We start from the raw sequence: 16,115 nt of genomic DNA on the forward strand, positions 1-16,115 counted from the left end.
TGTGGTGTGGATCAGCTTTTTTCCCCTAAAGTATTTATATTTACTTCGGATCTGGAATCCCTCAACTGAAGCTAGCCAGCTAACTACCAGATATCAGTCAGCAAACCATTGCCAGCGGTCATCAGCTAACCTCGCCAGATCGAACAACGTTACTCTAACGAGAGCATTAACAGACCTGTTATTTTTATCCCCGGATTCCTACCGCAAACTGAACATTTTCATCTTGATCTTCACAACTAGCTAACCGCAATCCCGGATGAATACTGCTGGCTAGCGTTTCCATCCCAGAGTAAGCACCAATTTAGCTTGAAGCTAGCCCGGCCAGGGCTCCTGTGCTACCACCGAAGCATACTCCAGGGCTACAATATCGGCCTGCTTGCTACTTGGAACCCTACTAATTCCACGACCCCGCTAACTGCTAACCCAAACCCGCTAACTGCTAAACTGCCGGGCCCTGGTCTGCTAACTGCTAGCTTGCCTGCCCGGTCTGCTAACTGCTAGCCCATGCGAACTGCTTGCTTGCTAACCCGGCCTGCTAACTGCTAGCTTGCACTGGTCTACTAGCTGCTAGCTTGTTTAGCTCCGGCCTACTAACTGTTAGCTTGTTAGCCTGCTAACTGCCTGAATCGCCGTGTCCCCAGCCAGCCCAACCACTCACTGGACCCATATGTTCACTCGGCTACACATGCCTCTCTCTAATATCAATATGCCTTGTCCATTACTGTCCTGGTTAGTGATTACTGTCTTATTTCACTGTAGAGCCTCTAGCCCTGCTCAATATGCCTTAAACAACCATGTTGTTCCACCTCCTACATATGCTATGACATCACCTGGTTTAAACATCTCTAGAGACTATATCTCTCTCTTCATTACTCAATGCCTAGGTTTACCTCCACTGTACTCACATCCTACCTTACCTTTGTCTGTACACTATGCCTTGAATCTATGCTATCGTGCCCAGAAACCTGCTCCTTTTACTCTATGTTCTGAAAGTGCTAGACGGCCAGTTCATATAGTCTTTAGCCGTACCCTTATCCTACTTCTCCTCTGTTCCTCTGGTGATGTGGAGGTTAATCCAGGTCCTGCAGTGCCTAGCTCCAATCCCACCCCCCAGGTGCTCTCATTTGTTGACTTCTGTAAACATAAAAGCCTTGGTTTCATGCATGTTAACATTAGAAGCCTACTCCCTAAGTTTGTTTTACTCACTGCTTTAGCACACTCTGCCAACCCAGATGTTTTAGCCGTGTCTGAATCCTGGCTTAGAAAAACCACCAAAAACCCTGAAATCTCCATTGCTAACTATTACGTTTTCCGCCAAGATAGAACTGCCAAAGGGGGCGGTTTTGCAATCTACTGCAAAGATATAAAGTAATCCAGAACTCTGCAGGCTAAGTCTGTACCCAAACAATTTGAGCTTCTACTTCTAAAAATTCACCTTTCCAGAAACAAGTCTCTCACTGTTGTCGCTTGCTATAGACCTCCCTCTGCCCCCAGCTGTGTCCTCGATACTATATGTGAACTGATTGCCCCCCATCTATCTTCTGAGCTCGTGCTACTAGGTGACCTAAACTGGGACATGCTTAACACCCCGGCCATCCTACAAACTAAGCTTGATGCCCTCAATCTCACACAAATTATCAATGAACCTACCAGGTACAACCCCAAATCAGTAAACACGGGCACCCTCATAGATGTCATCCTAACTAATTCACCCTCCAAATACACCTCTGCTGTTTTCAATCAAGATCTCAGCGATCACTGCCTCATTGCCTGCATCCGTAATGGGTCTGCAACCAAACGACCACCCCTCATCACTGTCAAACGCTCCCTGAAACACTTCTGCGAGCAAGCCTTTCTAATCGACCTGGCCGGGGTATCCTGGAATGACATTGACCTCATCCCGTCAGTAGATGATGCCTGGCTATTCTTTAAAAGTGCCTTCCTCACCATCTTAAATAAGGATATCCCTCTAAAAAAAATTTGAACTAGGAATAGATATAGTCCTTGGTTCACGCCAGACCTGTCTGCCCTTGACCAGCACAAAAACATCCTGTGGCGTTCTGCATTAGCATCGAATAGCCCCCGTGATATGCAACTTTTCAGGGAAGTTAGGAACAAATATACACAAGCAGTTAGAAAAGCTAAGGCAAGCTTTTTCAAACAGAAATGTGCATCCTGTAGTACTAACTCAAAGTTCTGGGACACTGTAAAGTCCATGGAGAATAAGAGCACCTCCTCCCAGCTGCCCACTGCTCTGAGGCTAGGAAACACTGTCATCACCGATAAATCCACTATAATTGAGAATTTCAATAAGCATTTCTCTACGGCTGGCCATGCTTTCCACATGGCTACCCCTACCCCGGTCAACTGCCCAGCACCCTCCACAGCAACCCGCCAAAGCCCCCACCATTTCTCCTTTACCCAAACCCAGATAGCCAATGTTTTGAAAGAGCTGCAAAATCTGGACCCCTACAAATTAGCCGGGCTAGACAATCTGGACCCTCTCTTTCTAAAATTATCTGCCAAAATTGTTGCAACCCCTATTACTAGCCTGTTCAACCTCTTTCGTATCGTCTGAGATTCCCAAAGATTGGAAAGCTGCCGCGGTCATCCCCCTCTTCAAAGGAGGTGACACTCTAGACCCAAACTGCTACAGACCTATATCTATCCTACCCTGTCTTTCTAAAGGTCTTCGAAAGCCAAGTTAACAAACAGATTACTGACCATTTCGAACCCCACCATACCTCCTCTGCTATGCAATCTGGTTTCAGAGCTGGTCATGGGTGCACCTCAGCCACGCTCAAGGTTCTAAACGACATCATAACCGCCATCGATAAGAGACATTACTGTGCAGCCGTATTCATCGACCTGGCCAAGGCTTTCGAATCTGTCAATCACAACATTCTTATTGGCAGACTCGACAGCCTTGGTTTCTCAAATGATTGCCTCGCCTGGTTTACCAACTACAGTGCCTTGCGAAAGTATTCGGCCCCCTTGAACTTTGCGACCTTTTGCCACATTTCAGGCTCCGTATAAATGCACCTGCACTGTGATAGTCTCAGGTCCGTTAAAAGCGCAGAGAGCATCATGAAGAACAAGGAACACACCAGGCAGGTCCGAGATACTGTTGTGAAGAAGTTTAAAGCCGGATTTGGATACAAAAAGATTTCCCAAGCTTTAAACATCCCAAGGAGCACTATGCAAGCGATAATATTGAAATGGAAGGAGTATCAGACCACTGCAAATCTACCAAGGAGAAGACTGATCAGAGATGCAGCCAAGAGGCCCACGATCACTCTGGATGAACTGCAGAGATCTACAGCTGAGGTGGGAGACTCTGTCCATAGGACAACAATCAGTCGTATATTGCACAAATCTGGCCTTTATGGAAGAGTGGCAAGAAGAAAGCCATTTATTAAAGATATCCATAAAAGTGTCGTTTCAAGTTTGCCACAAGCCACCTGGGAGACACACCAAACATGTGGAAGAAGGTGCTCTGGTCAGATGAAACCAAAATGGAACTTTTTGGCAACAATGCAAAACGTTATGTTTGGCGTAAAAGCAACACAGCTCATCACACTGAACACACCATCCCCACTGTCAAACATGGTGGTGGCAGCATCATGGTTTGGGCCTGCTTTTCTTCAGCAGGGACAGGGAAGATGGTTAAAATTGATGGGAAGATGGATGGAGCCAAATACAGGACCATTCTGGAAGAAAACCTGATGGAGATTTGTCTTCCAACAAGACAATAAACCAAAACATAAAGCAAAATCTACAATGGAATGGTTCAAAAATAAACATATCCAGGTGTTAGAATGGTCAAAGTCAAGTCAAAGTCCAGACCTGAATCCAATCGAGAATCTGTGGAAAGAACTGAAAACTGCTGTTCACAAATGCTCTCCATCCAACCTCACTGAGCTCGAGCTGTTTTGCAAGGAGGAATGGGAAAAAATGTCAGTCTCTCGATGTGCAAAACTGATAGAGACATACCCCAAGCGACTTACAGCTGTAATCTCAGCAAAAGGTGGCGCTACAAAGTATTAACTTAAGGGGGCTGAATAATTTTGCATGCCTAATTTTTTTGTTTTTGATTTATTAAAAAAGTTTGAAATATCCAATAAATGTCGTTCCACTTCATGATTGTGTCCCACTTGTTGTTGATTCTTCACAAAAAAATACAGTTTTATATCTTTATGTTTGAAGCCTGAAATGTGGCTAAAGGTCGCAAAGTTCAAGGGGGCCGAATACTTTCGCAAGGCACTGTACTTCTCTGATAGAGTTCAGTGTGTCAAATCGGAGGGCCTGTTGTCTGGACCTCTGACAGTCTCTATGGGTGTGCCACAGGGTTCAATTCTCGGGCCGACTCTTTTCTGTATACATCAATGATGTTGCTCTTGCTGCTGGTGATTCTCTGATCCACCTCTACGCAGACAACACCATTCTGTATACTTCTGGCCCCTCCTTGGACACTGTGTTAACTAACCTCCAGACGAGCTTCAATGCCATACAACTCTCCTTCCGTGGCCTCCAACTGCTCTTAAACGTAAGTAAAACTAAATGCATGCTTTTCAATTGATCGCTGCCCGCACCTGCTCGCCCGTCCAGCATCACTACTCTGGACGGCTCTGACTTAGAATACGTGGACAACTACAAATACCTGGGTGTCTGGTTAGACTGTAAACTCTCCTTCCAGACTCATATTAAGCATCTCCACTCCAAAATTAAATCTAGAATTGGCTTCCTATATCGCAACAAAGCATCCTTCACTCATGCTGCCAAACATACCCTCGTAAAACTGACCATCCTACCGATCCTCTACTTCGGCGATGTCATCTATAAAATAGCCCCCAACACTCTACTCAACAAACTGGATGCAGTCTATCACAGTGCCATCCGTTTTGTCACCAAAGCCCCATACACTACCCACCATTGCGACCTGTACGCTCTCGTGTTGGTTGGCCCTCGCTTCATACTTGTCGCCAAACCCACTGGCTACAGGTTATCTACAAGTCTCTGCTAGGTAAAGCCCCGCCTTATCTCAGCTCACTGGTCACCATAGCAGCACCCACACGTAGCACGCGCTCCAGCAGGTATATCTCACTGGTCACCCCCAAAGCAAATTCCTCCTTTGGTCGTCTTTCCTTCCAGTTCTCTGCTGCCCATGACTGGAACGAATTGCAAAAATCTCTGAAGCTGGAGACTCACATCTCCCTCACTAGCTTTAAGCACCAGCTGTCAGAGCAGTTTACAGATCACTGCACCTGTTCTTAGCCTATCTGTAAATAGCCCATCTACCTACCTCATCCCCATACTGGTATTTATTTATTTATTTTGCTCCTTTGCACCCCAGTATCTCTACCCGCACATTCATCTTCTGCCAATCTACCATTCCAGTGTTTAATTGCTACATTGTAATTACTTCGCCACCATGGCCTATTTATTTCCTTAACTTACCTCATTTGCACTCACTGTATATAGACTTTGTTTTCTTTTGTTCTACTGTATGTTTTGTTTATTCCATGTGTAACTCTGTGTTGTTGTATGTGTCGAATTGCTACGCTTTATCTTGGCCAGGTCACAGTTGCAAATGAGAACTTGTTCTCAACTAGCCTACCTGGTTAAATAAGGGTGAAATAAAAAAATAAAATAAAAAATACAAACACATAAAATACAAAGTCCCATCCAACCAAGTTTGTTCTGAATCCCTTAGTAATTGTTCAATCTAGCTTTAAAACATAAACCGCAGGCTTCAAAATATAATAGGCAAGCTTTGTTTTAAAAAATATATGTTGGGAAATATATGAACATGAATACACTTATACTTGTAAATGTGAGGTCCTTTTATCTAACTTCATATTTACAGCCTGATAAATGTACCCACCTGCCCTGAGTTATAAGTTAAAAGGGAGGCACCTATAAGTCTAGAGGCCTGTACCACCCACATGAACAAAATACTACAGTTTACTATTGAATACTACAGTATTTACTACATAATTCTGTTGTATACTATACTACACACTGTAGTATCCCTTGATCATGTTTAGTGCTTACTATAGAATGTTGTAGTATACTGTAGAATACTATAGTATTCTCAAGGAGAAAGCCTGCACCTCTATGTCAAAGATAGTCAAACAAAAACATATAGTAAATACTACAGTAATGTCCGCATACTACAGTAAATATTACAGTATACTACAATCTGCAAAAACACTACATGAATTACCATAGTGTATAAGGCAAAGTGCAGTATCTGCAAATTCTGTCAAAAATATGGGCCCTGGGTCTGAACACCGCCCTGTGCAACTGGGTCCTGTACTTCCCGACGGGCTACCCATAGGTGGTGAAGGTAGGAAACAACTTCGCTTATCTCCACTTCGCTTATCCTCAACACTGTGGCCCCACAAGGGTGCTTGCTCAGCCCTCTCCTGTACTCCCTGTTCACTCATGACTGCAAAGCCACGCACGCCTCCAACTCAATCATCAAGTTTGCAGACGACACAACAGTAGGCTTGATTAACAACAATGACGAGACAGCCTATGGGGAGGAGGTGAGAGCGCTGGGAGTGTGGTGCCAGGAAAATAACCTCTCACTCAACGTCAACCTAACAAAAGAGATGATCGTGGACTTCAGGAAACAGCAGAGGGAGCACCCCCCTATCCACATCGACGGGACAGTAGTGGAGAAGGTGGAAAGCTTCAAGTTCCTCGGCATACACCTCACTGACAAACTAAAAAGATAATCAAGGACAACCACCACCCGAGCCACTGCCTGTTTACCGCACTATCATCCAGAAGGTGAGGTCAGCACAGGTACATCAAAGTCTGAAAAACAGCTTCTATCTCAAGGCCATCAGACTGTTCAATAGCCATCACTAGAACATCCATATATTTATATATTCTTAATTCCATTCCTTTACTTAGATTTGTGTGTATATGTTGTGAAATTTATAGATATAACTTGCTAGATATTACTGCACTGTCGGAGCAAGAAAGACAAGCATTTCTCTACACCCGTAATAACATCTGCTAAACACGTGTATGTGACCAATAACATTTTATTTGATTACAGTGCACTCTGAAAGTATTCAGACCTTTTGTTACATTACACCATTATTCTAAAATGGATTAAGTATTTTTTTCCCCCTCATCATTCGACACAAAATATCACAAAATGACAAAGCAAAAAGGTTTTGCAAATTTGTAAAACCTATGAAGTGAAATGTCACATTTACATAGTGTATTCGGAAAATATTCAGACCCCTTGACTTTTTCCACATTTTGTTACATTACATCCTTGGTCTAAAATATATTAAATAAATAAAAAATCCTCAAATCTACTCACGACAAAGCGAAAACACGTTTCTATAATTTTTTTCAAATGTATTCAAAATAAAACACAAAAATACCTTATTTACATAAGTATTCAGACCCTTTGCTATGAAACTCTAAATTGAGCTCAGGTGTCCACCTGTGGTAAATTGAATTGATTGGGCATGATTTGGAAAAGGCACATACCTGTCTATATAAAAAGGTCCCACAGTTGACAGTGCATGTCAGAGCAAAAACCAAGCCATGAGGTTGAAGGAACTGTCCGTAGAGCTCCAAGACAGAAATGTGTCTTGGACACATTTCTGGGTCAACAGGTCTGGGGAAGGGTATCAAAAATGTCTGCAGCATTGAAGGTCCCCAAGAACAGTGGCCTCCATCATTCTTAAATGGAAGAGGTTTGGAACCACCAAGACTTTTCCTAGAGCTGGGCCCTGCAAAACTGAGCAATCGCGGGAGAAGGGCCATGGTCAGGGAAGTGGCCAAGAACCCAATGGTCACTCTGACAGAGCTTAAGAGTTCTCAAGAGTATGGAGATGGGACAACATTGCCGAAGAACAACCATCTCTGCAGAACCAATCAGGCCTTTATGATAGTGGCCAGGCGGTAGCCATTCCTCAGTAAAAGGCACATGACAGCCCGCTTGGAGTTGGTAGCTGTCCACCCGGCAAGATCAGGCCCCAGTCGTGAACCAAGGTTACCTGAGCCACAAGCAGAGGTTGTGTTGGCCCCCCTGCTGGCGGGGCCAGCCCCCAGTGGTGGACAGAGGTTGGTAGCTGGCCCACCATGGTGCAGGAAGCCTGGAGGTTGACCTTTTTTTTTCTTTATGATTTTTTAAATGTATTTAATTTTAAGACTGTACATTGGAAATACCAATGTCATTTTTTTGTTTGTTTAATACGATACAGTTGAAGTCGGAAGTTTACATTTAAACTCAGTTTTTCACAATTCCTGACATTTAATCCTAGGAACAATTCCCTGTCTTAGGTCAGTTAGGATCACCACTTTATTTTAAGAATGTGAAATGTCAGAATAATAGTAGAGAGAATGATTTATTTCAGCTTTTATTTATTTTATCACATTCCTAGTGGGTCAGCAGTTTACATACACTCAATTAGTATTTGGTAGTATTGCCTTTAAATTGTTTAACTTGGGTCAAACGTTTTGGGTAACCTTCCACAAGCTTCCCACAATAAGTTGGGTGAATTTTGGCCCATTCCTCCTGACAGAGCTGATGTAACCGAGTCAGGTGTGTAGGCCTCCTTGCTCGCACATGTTTTTTCAGTTCTGCTTACAAGTTTTCTATAGGGTTGAGGTCAGGGCTTTGTGATGGCCACTCCAATACCTTGACTTTGTTGTCCTTAAGCCATTTTGCCACAACTTTGGAAGTATGCTTGGGGTTATTGTCCATTTGGAAGACCCATTTGCGACCAAGCATTAACTTCCTGACTGATGTCTTAAGATGTTGCTTCAATATATCCACATAATTTTACTGCCTCATGATGCCATCTATTTTGTGAAGTGCACCAGTTCCTCCTGCAGAAAAGCACCACCACAACATGATGCTGCCACCCCCACAACATGATGCTGCCACCCCCATGCTTCACGGTTGGGATAGTGTTCTTCAGCTTGCAAGCCTCCCCATTTCTCCTCCAAACATAACGATGGTCATTATGGCAAAACAGTTCTATTTTTGTTTCATCAGACCAGAAGGACATTTCTCCAAAAAGTACGATCTTTGTCACCATGTGCAGTTATTAACCGTAGTCTGGCTTTTTTATGGCGGTTTTGGAGCAGTGGCTTCTTCCTTGCTGAGCGGCCTTTCAGGTTATGTCGATATAGGACTTGTTTTACTGTGGATATAGATACTTCTGTATCCGTTTCCTCCAGCATCTTCACAAGGACCTTTGCTGTTGTTCTGGAATGGATTTGCACTTTTCGCACCAAAGTACGTTCATCTCTAGGAGACAGAACGCGTCTCCTTCCTGAGCGGTATGACTGCTGTGTGGTCCCATGGTGTTTATACTTGCATACTATTGTTTGTACAGATGAACGTGGTACCTTAGTGCGTTTGGTTCATCCTTGGGAGCACTTTCCAGAGTTGTGGAGGCCTACAATTTTTTTTTCTGAGGTCTTGGCTGATTTTTGATTTTCCCATGATGTCAAGCAAAGAGGAACTGAGTAGGAAGGTAGGCCTTGAAATACATCCACAGGTACACCTCCAATTCACTGAATTGATTAGCCTATCAGAAGCTTCTAAAGCCATGACATCATTTTCCAGAATTTTCCAAGCTGTTTAAAGGCACTGTCAACTTAGTGTATGTAAACTTCTGACCCACTGAAATTGTGATACAGTGAACTATAAGTGAAATAATCTGTCTGCAAACAAATGTTGGAAAAATTACTTGTGTCATGCACCAAGTAGATGTCCTAACCGACTAACCAAAACTATAGTTTGTTAACAAGAAATTTGTGGAGTGGTTGAAAAACGAATTTTAATGACTCCAACCTAAACTTCTGAATTCAATTGTATATCCTAATTGTAGAGGTCGAGTATACAATGACTTAACTGTTATATAGTGCGTCCCTTGTTCGCCAATGTGAATCGAAATGATTAGCTTTTAATATAAAACTTAATATGAATAGATGTATTATATGGCTAGGATAAAGGATTATATAACTAAAAACCTACCTAGGTTCTCTATTGGAATAGGCTTGTATGATTAAAAAATAATTGCCCTTTCACATTATAAAAACAATTAATCTCAACATAAAAAATGTAAGATATGATTATTCTTGTGATACACACAGGCAAATGGATAGATTAGGTATTGTCAACCGAGTTGTTGTCTTTTGTGTGCATGGGCTGGTTAGCACTGGGATAAAGTGATTCAAGTTAATGGTAATTGGCTTATGGAAGCACTTCTCTAAGCGAGAGAAAGGTATATTATATATTTCTATATAAGCTAGTTATGCTACCTTCTATATTCTTGATCCTAATGATATAGGCCTAGCTGTAAAACAGCCAAGGTGATAGAGCAACAAACCCTGGAATAAAAAAACAATGTGTAGGGTGGAGAGAGGGTTGGTTTTACAGGTTTACTCGCTCTGGAGTGTCAGTACTGCATGGGTTCTTGGTTGTCGTGGTGTGGCTGTGTCGGAATTGTGAGTTGAACTTGAGTTTGCCTTCACATAAGGGAGTGCCCGGGGTTGACTTGCGGTCGGCTCTGGCACAGCCATCAGCTTAGGTATCCTCATAGATAATTATGTTATCATGGAACTGCCCAAATCTCCCTCTAGCCAACACCAATTGGCTGCCAAGGGTTTGCCTTAGGATGCAAAGGTGCATCATGAGTCAGGGAGATGGTCTGATGGTCTTAGTAACAACAGACCTAGATATGGGGGAGGTTTTAGTGTGTGGAATATTAGGACAATTGGAGGTTTACAAAGTTGCAGCTACAGTATGCTTAACAGTGGAAACGATTATGGTACAGCAATATTGACACTTAATCATCATTGTGCTTTTTAATGGTAAGTTTACAAACATTGGTTGTGGTAAGTATAATTGAAACTGGGTATCATTATGGTAAGTGGGGAAATAAGTATAGCAAGTTATGAATGTAATGGCTTAGCAGCATACCACCCTGCATCCCACTGTTGGCTTACTTCTGAAGCTAAGCAGGGTTGGTCCTGGTTGGTCCCTAGATGGGAGACCAGATGGTGTTGGAGGGCCAGTAGGAGGCACTCTTTTCTCAGGTCTATAAAAAAATGCCCCAGGACACTGCCCTGTGTAGGGTGCTATCTTTCGGATGGGATGTTAAATGGGTGTCCTTGACTCTCTGTGGTCACTAAAGCTCCCATGGCACTTATCGTAAGAGTGGGGATGTTAACCCTGGTGTCCTGGCTAAATTCCCAAGCTGTCCCTCATACCATCATGGTCACCTAATCATCTCCAGCTTACAATTGACTCATTCATCCCTGTAACCATACTCCGGGTTCTTGCTGTAAATGAGAATGTGTTCTCAGTCAACTTACCTGGTAAAATAATGGTTAAATAAAATATACATTTTTACATGGCTAAAAGAGAGAATATAATATATATTGTTTACAGGAAACTCATTCAACAAATAGATGAGTTTGGGTGGAAAAAGACTGGGAAGGAGAAATATATTTTTGTCATGGTCAAAGAAACTCAAAAAGGGGTGATTATACAAATTAATAGAAATGTTGATCCGAATGTGCAAACTGATCCGCAAGGAAGATGGATTATTTTAAATATGCTATTGGATCAAAACAGATATGGCTAATTAATCTATATGGGCCAAATAATGATGATCCACACTTTTTCGAAAATATATATAATAATCTATTGAGCTCACAAGCAACGGAAGAATCTATTATTATGGTGGGAGATTATAATACGGTTTTAAGTGCCTCAATGGATCGTAAAGGACATCATTCTACAAACTATCACCCTCAAGCACTTAAGGAGATAACAAAGATCATGGATACATTAGAACTTGTGCATAAACAATTGAAAAACCATGACCTAGTGAGATATACATGGAGTAGGCTTAAATCAAGCTAGCCGTCTTGATTACTTCCTAATCTCGTTCTTGCTGGCATCAAACGTTTTTTTAAAGTATTATTATGAGACCAAATGCGATCGGACCACCATCTAATTGGCCTCCATATAACTATTACAGAATTGGAATTTTAATCAAAGCCTATTGGATGCAATATGTTCTTAACTAAGACAAAATAATTCAGAATTTACTTTGTTTGGACAACATAGGTACAGCAGATCCCCTTATTGTATGGGACACTTTCAATACAATACTCATTAAAACAAAAGCAGTTTAGGTCAAAAGAGACTAATAAAAGAAATAGAGGAAGTAACAGTGCAGGTAGATGGTAATGGAAACTGTACTATAGAGGCACAAAATAGATTAGAGGAATAACAAAAATAAATGGAGGTACTTATTCAAGAATGATCAAGTGTAATGTATTACAAAAATAAAGCGAATTGGATAGAAAAGGGGGAACAATTTTAAGCATGTTTTCTTTTCAGTCTCCTCCATTTTCACTGAATGATGTTAACTGTAAAGATTTCTTTCCCAATAATAATAATATAAAAATAACACATTTACAGAAAGATTGACCGCTTCAAAATGGAGATAGCCTCAATGGCGCTGCCCGTGCTGTTACAGGCACTATAAATGGCACAGATAAAGATTAGTACTCTATCTAATCTATGGTTTGAATAAACTAAAATGAGCAGTTTTCTTATGAGTTTAAAAAACATGGCTTATTAGCTCCATCCTGGTGGCATAGTGGACTAATTCAATGGACAGACAACAGAATATCATAGGTTTGAATCTCACTGATGCAGTGTCACAATCCCAAAAACAATGTTTTGTATGATTAATGCCTAAGCAAAGGAATTTCCATGTCTGCTAGGAGTTCAAAACAGTTAACCTAAGCTAGCAGTATTATTAAAAGTCTTGCTGAAACATGTTCACTTCCATTCTCAGAACATTTAAAAAAAGTTATCGGTGAGGAAACTTATGGCTTCGTTCACAGAACCAATGGGAAACCAAAACACATGTTCCCACAACTTCCAAGGAACCAAATGTGCTAGCTGGGCTCTTAAGTTAGTAGCAAATTACTCAAACTCTTCATATTGGGCTATTAAAAGCAATGGAAGATTTACATATACACACTCATCTCAAGGCAGAAAAACCATGCTGTTCATAAGAGTGTTAAGCTCCATTCTTTAGCCAAAACAACTAATGGTTTACAACAGCACAAGAATATCATTTTTATTTTATTTAACTAGGCATGTCAGTTAAGAACAAATTCTTATTTACAATGACAGCCTACACCAAACGATGCTGGGCCAATTGTGCGCTGCCCTATGGGACTCCCAATCACGGCCGGTTGTGATACAGCCTGGATTCGAACCAGTGTGTCTGCGCCACTTGGGAGCCCCAATACTGAATCACATCCTAGGTAAGCCATGAAAATGATCTGGAACTCCCTTTTGTGATTCTATCAAGTCCAAAAGCACAATACATACATTGACAATTTATTGCTGTTTAAGGGATACACAAAATTATTTTCCAAATATCTTCTTAAGTACACAATGCCGTATCTTAATTTGACCCAGTTTTTCACAGCAGGAAATGTGAATTATGTGGATTATAAAATTCATGGATTTTTTTTTGTAGGGGTTGATACATTTTTCGTTAGGGCAAATTAAGTCTGAAATAGATGATCAAATTAAGATACGGCATCTGTATTATCTGAACATTCAGCTTAGCCTGGCTAATACTACTTTGCTACTGGGTCGTTCCGTACTTGCGGGTAGTAGGGGTGCTGAGGTTGCAGCACCCCCTGAAAAAGTAGCGCACTAGGCCTTTACTAGTCCTGTATTAGCAGACCGATATAGCTGTCTTTAGCCCGGGAAAAACTCCCCCACCCCCAAACGTAAGTGTAGGTGAATGGATGATCTCCGCATGTGTGGTTCCCACCGTGAAGCATGGAGGCGGCGGTGTGATGGTGCTTTGCTGGTGACACTGTCAGTGATTTATTTAGAATTCAAGGCACACTTAACCAGCATGGCTACCATAGCATTCTGCAGCGATACGCCATCCCATCTGGTTTGCCCTTAATGGGACTATCATTTGTTTTTCAACAGGACAATGACCCAAAACACACCTTCAGGCTGTGTACGGGCTATTTTACCAAGGAGGAGAGTGATGAGTGCTGCATCAGATAACCTGGCCTCCACAATCACCTGACCTCAACCCAACTGAGATGGTTTTGGATGAGTTGGACCGCAGGTATAAGGAAAAGCAGCCAACAACTGCTCAGCATATGTGGGAACCCCTACAAGAATGTTGGAAAAGCATTCCTCATGAAGTTGGTTGAGAGAATGCCAAGTGTGTACAATGCTGTCAACAAGGCAAAGGGTGGCTACTTTGAAGAATCTCAAATACAAAATATATATTGGTATGTTTAACACTTTTGGTTACTACATGATTCCATATGTGTTATTTCATAGTAGAACAATAGTGAAGACATCAAAACTATCTAGAAAATAAAGAAAAACCTTTAAATGAGTAGGTGTCCAAACCTTTGACTGGTACCTTTGTCTTCCAACAAGACAATGATCCAAAACAAAGCAAAATCTACAATGGAATGGTTCAAAAATAAACATATCCAGGTGTTAGAATGGCCAAGTCAAAGTCCAGACCTGAATCCAATCGAGAATCTGTGGAAAGAACTGAAAACTGCTGTTCACAAATGCTCTCCATCCAACCTCACTGAGCTCGAGCTGTTTTGCAAGGAGGAATGGGAAAAAATGTCAGTCTCTCGATGTGCAAAACTGATAGAGACATACCCCAAGCGACTTACAGCTGTAATCGCAGCAAAAGGTGGCGCTACAAAGTATTAACTTAAGGGGGCTGAATAATTTTGCACGCCCAATTTTTCAGTTTTTGATTTGTTAAAAAAGTTTGAAATATCCAATAAATGTCGTTCCACTTCATGATTGTGTCCCACTTGTTGTTGATTCTTCACAAAAAAATACAGTTTTATATCTTTATGTTTGAAGCCTGAAATGTGGCAAAAGGTCGCTAAGTTCAAGGGGGCCGAATACTTTCGCAAGGCACTGCATGCATATATATATATATATAAACTCTCTCTCTCCTGACAATGGATACAATCAATTATACTTGGGGAAATTCAGAGCCACATTGACTAATCCCATCTATACAAATTCTGGTTATGGAAACAAAATTAACTCATCATCATACACTATTTTCAACAATCCCAAAATGTTAGCATTGCTGCTTACATTAGAGGAACTTCTTATATGACAACTCAGCATTAAAATATGCTCTCAGTCACAGGTTAACACGATTACTGATATATGAAGTCAATATCAAAGACCATTGTCTCCTTGTCTAAGAGCAATCAAACATTTACATACTTTGAAGAGAATAACTAATTTAAAATCTCTCACCACTACTACAATAATAAGTACCTTTACATCTAAATCACAAGTTAACACTATTACTGTAATACAAACAGCAAGCAAACAACACTTTATATAGAAACACACCAGAGCTCTACTTTAAAAACTGTGTCAGCACACTAGTCTGGAGTAGCTTTACCTCTACCTGTCTCACAAGCCCACATGCCATTTTCAATGTACCTGTATCAGAGCAGTTGTCCGTGGGCCTTCCTGACGATGATCTGACTGTTGCGACTGTGTGTCTGTCGGTGTGTGAGAAACTCAGTACTGTAGCATGGGAACCTACTGTCTTGCCTTACATGGCAGGGCGAGGCTCAGTCACCAGCCCAGCCCTATTCCACCAGCCTATGCAGCTCCCACCTACAACCCAGACAGGACTAGCTCTCCCTACAGGGAGAAGAATGACGGTGCACTGGTGAACACAGTAGACGGGAGAAGAAATAGCCAGCCTCTTAAGGATCGGTGTCCCACCCTCAGGACGGTTGAGCTAACGTGCACTAACGTGATTAGCATGAAGTAACAACAAAATTTCCCAGGACATATACATCTTATTTGGGCAGAAAGCTTAGAAATGTAACTGCACTGTCCAATTTACAGTAGCTATTACAGTGAAAACATACCATGCAATTGTTTGAGGGGAGTGCACAGATATGTACTTGAAAATGTATATATTGACTAATTAGGCACATTTGGGCAGACTTGATACATTCTGAACAGAAATGGTTCAGTTTTACAAAATTGGAAA

At 41.6% G+C, this 16,115-nt stretch overlaps 1 protein-coding gene across 2 annotated transcripts in view; it reads right to left on the minus strand.

The window, feature by feature from the left end:
- The window catches only part of LOC139372557 (tuftelin-like), a 41,452-nt gene extending 25,815 nt beyond the window's left edge, over nt 1-15,637 (minus strand). Inside the window, exon 1 of one of the 2 annotated variants that reach the window (XM_071112295.1) lies at nt 15,551-15,637. The gene's annotated coding sequence lies outside the window, so the exon portion shown is untranslated. The remainder of the gene's footprint in view (nt 1-15,550) is intronic. The other variant, XM_071112297.1, reaches the window with a different exon arrangement.
- Between the last annotated feature and the right edge of the window lie 478 nt (nt 15,638-16,115).

The sequence above is a fragment of the Oncorhynchus clarkii genome, chromosome 18 (assembly GCF_045791955.1).
Source record: "Oncorhynchus clarkii lewisi isolate Uvic-CL-2024 chromosome 18, UVic_Ocla_1.0, whole genome shotgun sequence".
NCBI classification, from domain to species: domain Eukaryota; kingdom Metazoa; phylum Chordata; class Actinopteri; order Salmoniformes; family Salmonidae; genus Oncorhynchus; species Oncorhynchus clarkii.